At 38.5% G+C, this 11250-nt stretch overlaps 1 long non-coding RNA gene across 3 annotated transcripts in view; it reads right to left on the bottom strand.

The window, feature by feature from the left end:
• Positions 1-887: 887 nt before the first annotated feature.
• Positions 888-11250, bottom strand: part of LOC115345910 — a 54999-nt gene continuing 44636 nt past the window's right edge. Inside the window, exons 4-6 of one of the 3 annotated variants that reach the window (XR_003924957.1) lie at positions 8403-8473; positions 4145-4458; positions 888-1246 (exon numbers count right to left, since the gene is read on the bottom strand). This is a non-coding gene — a long non-coding RNA (uncharacterized LOC115345910). The remainder of the gene's footprint in view (positions 1247-4144; positions 4459-8402; positions 8474-11250) is intronic. The other 2 variants (XR_003924963.1, XR_003924962.1) reach the window with 2 other exon arrangements.

Genomic DNA, 11250 nt, shown 5'->3' with positions numbered 1-11250 from the left:
CAGGTCAGAAGCATCTAACTATTACACAGGCATCTAACCAGTGTTCATTTCAAATTGAGTTAGTCACCTACAGTATTTTACATGCAAATGCGAAAGTTTTAGTTTCTTACTGTTGTGAGCTACTCGATCTATGCTAATTTATGAAGGGTCACTCTTGAGAGGCACATCAGGTCTGTGGATTAGAGAAATGAGAATCAGCACAATTCTAATCAGCTCTAGTTTATCCCATTTCAAACTTATTCAAAGTTTTAATAATACACACTACAGAAGAAAAAAATCATGTATTTACTTAAAAGGTTATAGCTTTAACGGGTCTTTCAGCCTCAAGGCCCCTTTGTGTCAGAGGCAACAGAATGTCTTCTAGTAAATATTTTACTAGCACACTACGTGCAATTTTATTTTTTGTTATGAACAAAGCACAAGCTTAATTTCTCAAAAGGAATCATAATTCTCTTGTTTACGTTTCTGTCACTCAAGGAAGAAAAGTTTTGTCTTCCTGTTCTGTTTTGTGTTAAGAACAAATTATAATAACAAATACAATTCCCCACTGGTTTTTTCCCTCACTTTTTCCTCAATTCTTTCTTGCTTAAAATGCCTGTCAGTACTTTTAACAGTTCCTTGTATCTCCAACAAGACTGGCCTTAGGCTGTAGCTTGACAAAGACACCCAAGATACCTCCATCACTTCATAGGTGGCAGCTGTCACCTTCCCAATGCTCCTTTTGTTAGGAAATGCGTGTTGCTACTTGGTCTTCCTCTAGCTGTCGTAAAATCATATAACCAGGATGCTTCAACATGGTAGTATTACATGATGCAGCTCTTTCACAGCTTAGAAATAACATCAAGAGTTAGCCTCACAATTATGCAAACTTTATTACTTAGGTTTCTGGTACATTTTATAAAAATGTTGAGTTTTAACTACACAGTCTTTAACACAGGATAATGTATAAAAAAGGTGCAAAATACAGTGTTTAAAAGGAAATGAAAAATGTTACAGTAGTGGGAAGAGGACTTATACCAATACTACCTCATTTTCCTCATAGCCACTGTTACATGTATATCTGCATTCTTGGAATGACTCACTATGTCATCAAACTTTAAAAAAAAAAAAAGGACTTCTTGAAGATAATTTAGTCTAGCCACCTAATCCAGCATTAAGAATTGTAAAACCAACATCCTAAATTATGGCCATTTCTCCACCTGAGGCAATGATCAATAATGTCCCATCAAAGTTTTAAGCGAGGAATCTGAAAAAAAAAAAAAAAAAATAAAAGTAAAAATTTATGGAAAATAGAATCACCCTTAGTAAAACCATTCTCTACACCAAAATGAGGGAGGAAATTTAAAAAAAACCCGTAGCTTTACTCACATTCTTTTCCACCACATGTGAGACAACCAAAGCTGGCAATGGTTGGAGCTAGGATGTTGTCCTTACAACAGTAGTGAATAAGAAATCTATATTTTCTCATTTTCCAACAGATGCACTTAATTATGGGGATATTTGACAGTATAATTCTTTGGGATACACTTGAAACTTAAAAACATGACAGAGGTAACAATCCTGAGACTCCATCTGGAGGTATTTTGTGGAAAAAGTATCCGGTTATTTATACTTTCAATACTAGAAGTAAATTTATAACTGCTTATGTTTTAACACCAGAGAAATCTTTTTTTCTTGCAGAAGTTCATGTTTGTCAACACAAACTCTAAAGGCAACTGTGTTATTGACAAAGAGATGGCTTAAGCTCCTTGAGATCCCTTCCATCTCCTGAGGGTCTACAGACCAACCAAATGACTGTTTTGTCCATGCTACCCTAAGATATCAAAATCCTTACTGTTTCAGTTTAAATTTCAGTTTGACATTATAATCACTACCTTTCTTATTTTAATTGAAGACTAAAGCTGAAGTCCAGTCCTCTGAGTCCTTCTGAGATTGACTGCAAAGGCTCCTGCCTCTACTCCAGCTCCTCTATGTTCAGGCTCAAGATACAGTCACTGTTACCACTGTTTCTTCATTTAGTAACACTGAGATAGTACTCAAGCCTTAGTGCCAGGACAGTTTTATTAAGCTCTTCTCATAACAACTGATGGAAGGAGGGTATGTTTAAGAAACAAAGAGTTTAGAGGGGACACAGAGTAAGTTTCCTTCCACACAGAGTCAGAGAGAATAGCTTGAAATTTAAGCTTGCATTGGGGATTGGGCATTCAGTGCTGTATAAAGCATTGTATAAGCACTGCATTATGCTTGTGTCTGTTACTACTCTGCTACTACTTGTCTTCAGTTCAGTGCTTCAGCTCTGTTAGTCACATGAATTTTGTAAATTATATAAAAGCAATTAACCTCTACATCAGAATAGTATGCATCCAGCAATCAGCAATGAATACTGAATAAGAATTACATATGCATTCAGAAAATATATACCAGGTACTGGCGTAACACAAGGTCAAACCTTCTAAGTCTTCAGAGTGATCTCAAAAAACCCCAACACTTGCAAGAGTGGCCTACACTTAATTTTACTGAGTTCATCATCTCAGATTCAACTTAATGAAGAAGCATAAAAAATGTCCCAGCTGCAGAACCAGAACCCTGCTGTTACTGAGTACTTGATTACAGCCATCTCTCTTTGCAGGAAAGTCCTTTATAATGCATCTTATATCCAAATGTGATTTTAAATTTACGTTCATTGGGTTAGAGAAGTTTATGCCTAGCTAGACAGGTCCCTATCACATTTTGAAAAATAGTTAGAGGATGGTACAACAGACTTAGAGGATTGTCTCTCTTAAAAAAAAAAAAAAAAAAAAAAAGTCAATAAAATCCACAAGCAGAAATCTGTATTTGTCCATCTGTGCATTTAGTAAGCATGACAAACTTGTTGATTTGATATCATGGGGCATGAGTAAAATCAAAGACTTGCCAATGCAGTCTTTGTACATAGCAGATTATACTAATTACCTTGTAGGGCCAAATTTAAATTCTAAGTATTATCTCTTTTTCATCCCAGGTGGGAAAGATAAAACCTTTTTATAAAGAAAGAAGCAAGAATAAGTAGGTTCCACAGAAGAGAAGCAGTGGATTTGTAACACTTATTATGTGCTTACAGCTCTGCATCCCCAAGGGGCTGTATACCCCCATGTAACTGAAATAATTGCACAATGACATCATTCTATCAGTAATGGTTTTCAATAGATACACTGTACTTCTGTGGATGTCATTATGGTATGATGCCCTCAATACTGTGTGTTGCTGCAAAATCATCCCCTTGGTTGTAATAAAAGCCTTAGAGAACCACCCCGTTGCACAGCTTCAGGGTCATTTTTATCTCCCTTTCCAAACCATAAGGAGTTATATGCTACCTATAGGCTAAAAAATTCAATTCCCCTTATTCCAAAAAGCATAGGACACTACTACCTGAGTTACCATGTTGTTGTGGTTTAACCCCAGCTGGTAACTAAGCACGACGTAGCTGCCCACTCACTCCCCCCGACCCAGTGGGATGGGGGAGAGAATCAGAAAAAAAAGTAAAACTCGTGGGTTGAGATAAGAACAGTTTAATAGAACGGAAAAGAAGAAACTAATAATGATAATGATAACACTAATAAAATGACAACAGTAATGATAAAAGGATTGGAATGTACAAAACAAATGATGCACAATGAAATTGCTCACGACCCGCCAACCGATGCCCAGTTCGCTCCCAAGCAGTGATCTGCCTCCCCCCAGGCCAACTCCCCCCAGTTTATATACTGGGCATGACATCACATGGAATGGAATACCCTTTTGGCCACTTTGGGTCAGCTGCCCTGGCTGTGTCCCCTCCCAACTTCTTGTGTCCCTCCAGCCTTCCTGCTGGCCGGGCATGAGAAGCTGAAAAATCCTTGACTTTAAACTAAACATTACTCAGCAACAACTGAAAACATCAGTGTGTTATCAACATTCTTCTCATACTGAACCCAAAACATAGCACTATACCAGCTACTAGGAGGAAAATTAGTTCTATCCCAGTCAAGACCAGGACACATGTATTCTCCTCAATTCCATCATGCTACTGGGATTTTAAGCACACAAACAAACAGACATGATAGCAGGCACAATCTCTGGACTAGATCTTTGGCCTTCAGCTATATGGGAGAGTTATTAAACTCACACCAGTTTAGAGGAGCTCAAGCTTTGGCTCATTGCCATTTTCAGAGTCAGGAGACAAAAAGTAATGCCTTGTGGCTTCTGTCTTTTTTCTCCAGATCCTGTGTTTGCCAAAGACCTGGATCATCTTAATTTACTATCTTGTTTCTGTTAGCTTCTTCCTTTAATTGGCTTTGGTCTTGAAACCTTGCAAAGCTCTTTAAAATCTGTTGTACAAGCCCTCTCTTTAGGTGCTTGGAAAAAAAGAAAAAGAGGCTTAGTTTGGTAGGCTCTTGAAGTGGCTTGAGTGACTGAATGTGGCTTTCTTTGTGGCAATACCTGAAAAAGAAGAAAAAGAAGGAGGAGGGCAGGAAAAAGGAATATGCCTAAGTTAAGCAATCAAGAGAAAAGAGAATGACGAAGACAAAGTTATAGCTGTAAGGATGAGGAATTTTATATGGTGTAGATAAAGGGGACATATCTTTATGGACTTGCAATATTATGCATCTATATACTCCTCATTTACAAAACTACTCCTTTCAATTGGCCTTTCTGACCTGCCCTATGGCTTTCATTTCTCATGCCATCTGTATACTTTAATACCTTTAATTAGATACACTGAGGCCAAGGGCTTAGGCTTTTAAAGGATTAGACATTTTTAAAGGATTAGACATTTATACAGATAATGATAACAACTGTAGCTGCATTAGGTAAGATTAAACACTTTTTCTAAAGAGACATAAGCTTCATATTTTATGGAACAAGAGAAGTTCAACTGACAGAAGGAAGAAAACTTCCCAAAAGGCAAATTATTTCATAATTGTTCACTAAGGGGATTCTTTTGCCTTCTTTAAAGTATGATGCTAGACTGCATCACAGATAAAATACCAGACTCCATGGATCCATTTAAGTGTTTGATCCTATATTCCAAACACGAATGAGGACTACTTTAACTAACACTAACTTATTTCAGTACTTGATCTCTCAAAACTTTATGACTCTTCTTTTTTCTGCACTACAGCTAATTAAGGCTGTAAGATCCATTGCCTGAAGCCTATTATTATTTCATTGCCTAACAGTGTTACACTGGTAGTAATAATTAAAAAGTATAATAATGATATTAAAGCCCATAGATGGTAATTCTACCCATAAACACAGGTGTATAATTCGAGTTTTTAAATATATTTACCATAATAAAAGGTATTAGTAGTAATTGTAGTGCATTTAAAGTGGGATTAATGTACATGTTAATTATGTTAGTCATGTTAACTTTTGAAAAAATGGTAAAGGTCACCTCATTTTTCTCCTTCCACCTCCTCCTGAAAACTTTCTTTCACCAGCATGTCATCAGCTGTTAGGTAGTTGCTTACTGCACTGTTCAGACTTTATTGTTACATAGTGCTTACCCTTCTGGCTTTCTCACTTAATGTGTTTGGACTGGACTGATATTATAAAGCATAGGAGAAAAGATCAGTTTATGGATCTGTAATCTGTACTGATCAGGGTCTCAGTAGATTTTTTTCCTCCCAGATTTCAGGTGTGTGGCCATGAAAATAATAATGAGGCAATGTGTTACTGGGATCTACCTTTGAACTGAGAAGCCAGATCACATACAAGAGAGAAAATTATACACTTCTTATCTTCAACAAAGGGAAATATAGATACATATATACACACACATATCGGTAAGTAAGCAAGCATTGGTTACTTGGGCTATCCAATTTCTCTTTATTTTGAAAAGTTTTGAACTCAGGAAAGAAAAATATCTTCATGGAAGTAGATGCTGCTTTCCAGGAAGAGAGATGTAGGAAGCTACATCATCCTTAAAAGACACACTTTCCAAAATTTATGTAGAAATATGCTCACTGATAATCCCCTAATTTGGGTTCATCATACTTTCTTTTGTACCATATTAAATTCAGAAGCAGGGCAAGTGCCCAGAGAGGTCCAAGGATGGAACAAGTGTCTATAATAAGTTTTGTTCAAGGAGTGCAGCTGAGTTTAACTATTGAAGATGGAAGGCTAGCCTTCCCTTACACAGGCCGAAGAGGAGAGAGGAAGCATAACCCAGTGGCAACAGTTATTAGCATATCTGAGCTTTCACAAGATTAAGCCTTTAAAAATAACAGATATAAGTTACAGTCTATATGAACACAGTTGTTTTCAGCTTAATTAAAGTAGAATATAAATGTGTTCTCTTCATTATATATGTTAATTATTCCAGCTCCAAGCCACGCCATCCTTGTGGTAACAACTGCCACATTCAGGTTTAGCAGAGTGTCCTGGTTTCAGCTGGGATAGAGTTAACTGTCTTCCTAGTAGCTGGTACGGTGCTATGTTTTGAGTTCAGTATGCGAAGAATGTTGATAACACTGATGTTTTCAGTTGTTGCTCAGTAGTGTTTAGACTAAAGTCAAGGATTTTTCAGCTTCTCATGCCCAGCCAGTGAGAAAGCTGGAGGGGCACAAGAAGTTGGCACAGGACACAGCCAGGGCACCTGACCCAAACTGGTGAATGGTGTATTCCATACCATGGGATGTCACGTCTAGTTTAAAAACTGGGGAGTGAGGGCGGGGAATCGCCGCTCGGGGACTAGCTGGGTGTTGGTCAGCAGGTGGTGAGCGATTGCACTGCGCATCATTTGTACATTCCAATCCTTTTATTATTGCTGTTGTCATTTTATTAGTGTTATCATTATCATTATTAGTTTCTTCTTTTCTGTTCTATTAAACCGTTCTTATCTCAACCCACGAGTTTTACTCCTTTTCCCAATTTTCTTCCCCATCCCACTGGGTGGGGGGGGGAGTGAGTGAGCGGCTGCGTGGTGCTTAGATGCTGGCTGGGATTAAACCATGACACAGAGTCTTCAGCGACAGGGATATCAGACCAAATACTGCATGCAATTTATTTGGTCTGAAGAAACACACCTTCTATACAAAGCCAAGAGTTTGTTGTTCATAAAATCTTAACAATCTAACATTTGTAATCCAAATTATCCAATTATTACAGCTCATTACCAATAATAATACAGGTAAAAAAGATATACAACAACTTTCTAGTATTTCTTCCCCTTTCTTCTGGTGTTAATGCTCACCTTTCCTATGCTGCCTGGGTACTGAAATGGGGGGAGAAGAGGGCATGGCAAATCATTAGTATCTCAAGTCCTTTGCCAGGAGGAATATGATGAAGTCAGTGCTTCCCTCCTCCCACATATTGGAGTAATTCTTATACATTTACTAACAGGCAGTGTACCTTTCTTCATCGGTTTACAACTTCACATTATAACAGTAGGTGTAGGGGGACCTGTTGCAATGTCCTGTTATTTCTTCACTAGCCTTCAAGTCGCGGTTTCCTGATAACATACCTAGTGTTTAAATAGCACATCACATCCACACATACATCCTTGCTCTAGGCCATTTAAATTCCAATCTAAAAAACCAATAATCTCTTAGAGCTATTAAGGCAACCTCTTATCAGCTAGCTAAGCAATATCATTGGCAAGTTATCAATATTACTTTGGATAAGGACATACAGGGGTTTTGATATAGAGAGGTCTAAAATAAGCGGAATATGGAGATGGTAACCTGGCTATGTTTAGTTGATCTTCTCACAAAAATCTGGTGTTGGGGCCCCGAGAGCATTTCTGCATCACTGGGGAGATTTGGCTGGTAGAGCTCAGGCCCAACATGGAGACAGTGCAGCCAGTAGCCTTGAAAGAAAGAGAAGCTTCAGCGAAGGCTCCCCATGAACAGTTCTGCTAACACCTGCTTTTAGCTTAGGCTTTTCTGCTTGCTCCTTGCCTGAATGACATCGGAAGTGCACTGCAACTATGCCCGTGCCTGGCCGTGTACCCTGTTGATCCAAAACCTGACCCAACCCTTAGGCTAGACTCCCCAGCTTGATCTCAGGCGTGCCTTACCATTACAAAATTCCGCAGAAATCTGTTCTTTTGGCTGAGCTTGATTACTGTCCCTTGGACCTGCTCTTCTCACCTGGCTCAGGTACCATTGCCTTTGCTTGTAAGGCCACTGCCTGCGCCTGCGCTGTCACCATGTTCAGCTCCCAGTGCCCATTCCCTGTGGAGCAGCCTGTCCTCGCTGCTCCCTGGCAGCTAGGTGCAAAATATCCATGAGATTGTGTAGTCTGAGGTGTTTGGGGCACCTGCTCAATGGGGAAGTTGTAGATTCCTCTCCCAGCCCAAGCTAATGCTTAACCTAGAATCTGCAAGCCTTAACTAAAGAAGGAATAAAACTTAGGTTCACTTGCCATGCCATTGCACTTACCATAGGCTAGCAAGCGAGTTCACCCTTTCTCCCCCTTCTCTTCTGTATCCCAGTAAATCTTTAATTATTCTCTGTAAAGTAAAATGGTTTCAGTGAACAAGGTTAGGAGAGTCCTATAACATTGTTATTATAGGAGTTAGAATTGGCATACAAGATAGGATTGGCAAATTCACATCACTTCAGGCAGGTAGAAGAAAGTACAAGTGAATTATCTACCTACCTTTAGCTAAAATGGGAAAGCATTTATTCTGTATCTTGGGATTAGTCTATTAGATGTTCTTTAAAAATACCTACGGGATTTGAGTTTGCAGGCAGGAAGCCCAAAGCTCTACTTTTACCTTCTTTTATTCCTAGTAAGATGTATTTTAATAAAGCCTGCCCATGTTTCAGGCTTACATAGTCATAGGCATGCACAGGACCAAAATTTCACTGGTTAGGCAATTTTATCAGTAAAAAAATACACAATAATAGGCTTATGGCATCTCCAGGGTTAGGTAGCAACTGAAGAGGACTTGTGGATATTTCACATGTGGATTTAAAGATTTCTAGGGGAAGACAGAAATTAATTAATACACTTCTATTTCTGATACACTTCACAAAATTGTACAGGATGCCCGCTGAGATGTAAAAGAGATCTGCAGATAGTAATTTTTTACCTCTAGAACTATTTCAGGGTCTTATGAATTTTCTTGCCAATACTAACCATTAAAAAATATCAATCCATGTCCCCCAAATCACAAGTTTAAATTAAAATCATCAGATGAACACTGTAACATTAACTATTATATTGAGAATTCCTTTATTTCTTTTCTACCCTTTTCAAACTTTACTGTGCATTTGTGTTATTCTATAGAGATATGAGGATAAAAACATACTTTTGAAAATGAAAACTGAGATTTTCACATAACCAGTTGGCAAAACTAACAATGCAAGACTTCTGATTAAAATAACCCAACAGTTGGAGGTAAAAAACTATATTCATCAAAATTAATTGCATGTTTCTAAAATGCAGGAAGGTTTTGGTTTGGGGTTTTTTTTGTGACTAAGGTGAAAGGTAATAGTATTGACAAAAATTGCAAGGTGGTATTTTAGATAGTTAGAATATTATTATTCAAGTTGAGGTTTTGTCTATTAAGCATACTTAGTACTAGTACAACTGTTAGCTACATTAAGCAGCAAAGCTTCTTTTCCAATTACGTTGCACTGTACAACCCCACTTGCTCCTGCCAGAAGATTTCTGGTCCTGCAGGGCATATGCTTCAAACAGCACAAACTAGATGTTTCTCTTCACAGTGGAAAAAAGAGGTTTTAAGCAATTAAGGTTTTCTTTACAAAAGAAAAATAGAAGGATCTGTCTCTCTCTATGCCCTTACCAGCCCGTGGGAATGCTACAATCCTTGGGTAGGTTTTGTTTTTGCATAGTAGTGTATTACTCCTGCTCCTTTTCCTTGTAGCCTATGATCCCGCATACCCAGGCCAGCAACATGTATGGGGTTTTCTGTAACTGTTAATCCTGGGTTTCTAATAGGAAGAGGAATGGCGCTGAGGAGGAAGGTGCATTGAGTTTTGCTGAACATTGGCTTGCTTCAGCGCAGAAGGCTAGGCTTGAGGTTCAAAGAGATTACATACAATCAATCTCAAATTAAGGCCATAAGGGTACTAGGCAGCAAGCTGGAGGAAAGATTGGCAGGCTGAATGAAAGAGGGAATTAAATCAGCTTCTCAGTAAAAGTGAATTGCTACTTTGTGTTGAATAGTTAAGTAATAGAGAAGTGTGAAAGAAGACGAGAAAAAGGTGAGCCCAGAGTTCAAAGATCATCCAGAGCTAGGGTCCCTCTTTCTCTCAGCTGATAGAAATATGTTGTCTCTGGTAAGTAGAGACTTCAGGCTCCTACCAGTCATGAATACAGTCAAAATTGGGAAACAAAAGTTGACTTTTCTCACAGGGGAAAGATCAAAGCTCTGTCAGAGACAGGTTTCCCATTTTCCAAAGAACTGACTTCCCCAGAAGATTAAATAAAGGGAGACTAGAAATTGAAAAGAACATATCAGATTCCCAGGCAAATACTTTTCATCCCTTCCTGCTCCATACTATGCAACATCCTAGGGTTTCCCTGTGATAAAAAAAAAGCTGCTCATCCTTTACGCTTCTCCCAGCAAAATCTTTTTATGCTCAGTAGAGTATTTTTCTGATTATACTTCTGCCTTTCATAGTGATCACAACACAGTAAATAGAGAAGAACAGGTTTCTGTTAGCAACTTCACACACACACACAGACACATCTTTTGTGGCAGAATCCAGCCTGTTCTTCAAATACATCACTAAAGCCAAACCACCGAAATTTCAGAGGAATCTGATGTCTGTAAGTGTCAGGAATTCTTTTACAGGTTTCATAGGAATCCAAAGCTTTTAGCAAGTCTTTGCATGTTAGTCTATCAGGGGACCTGGTTTACAGGACTTTCAAGAATGATTTGCATCTATCAAGTCAGTACGATTTCATTCAGCTGCAGGAGTTGCCTCAGAGATCCCATATCCAAATAGCAATCAGATCTGCATATTCAATGTGTCTGAAATGGTAAAATAATCTGTTGCAGCCAACAGTTCTGCTCTCTTAACTAATAGCTAACCAATTCTAGCTAACCAACCTTTTGCAGTCCTGCCTTTGTGAAGCTAGATACCGCCACGATCAGCAATGCTCTATTGATTGGTTACAAGTGATGCTCCATGTTATTTATGGAAGCTCACTGAAGAAAAATGAGTTGCACAGAAGTAAATAGGGAAGTATTTACAGACAGAAGTGGATTCCGGGATGACTTTACAATTGAAATAGTGACATAACTGAGGAGGG

This window comes from Aquila chrysaetos, chromosome 1 (genome assembly GCF_900496995.4).
Source record: "Aquila chrysaetos chrysaetos chromosome 1, bAquChr1.4, whole genome shotgun sequence".
In the NCBI taxonomy this organism is placed as follows: Eukaryota; Metazoa; Chordata; class Aves; order Accipitriformes; family Accipitridae; genus Aquila; species Aquila chrysaetos.
This window is presented reverse-complemented; position numbering and strand designations above follow the sequence as displayed.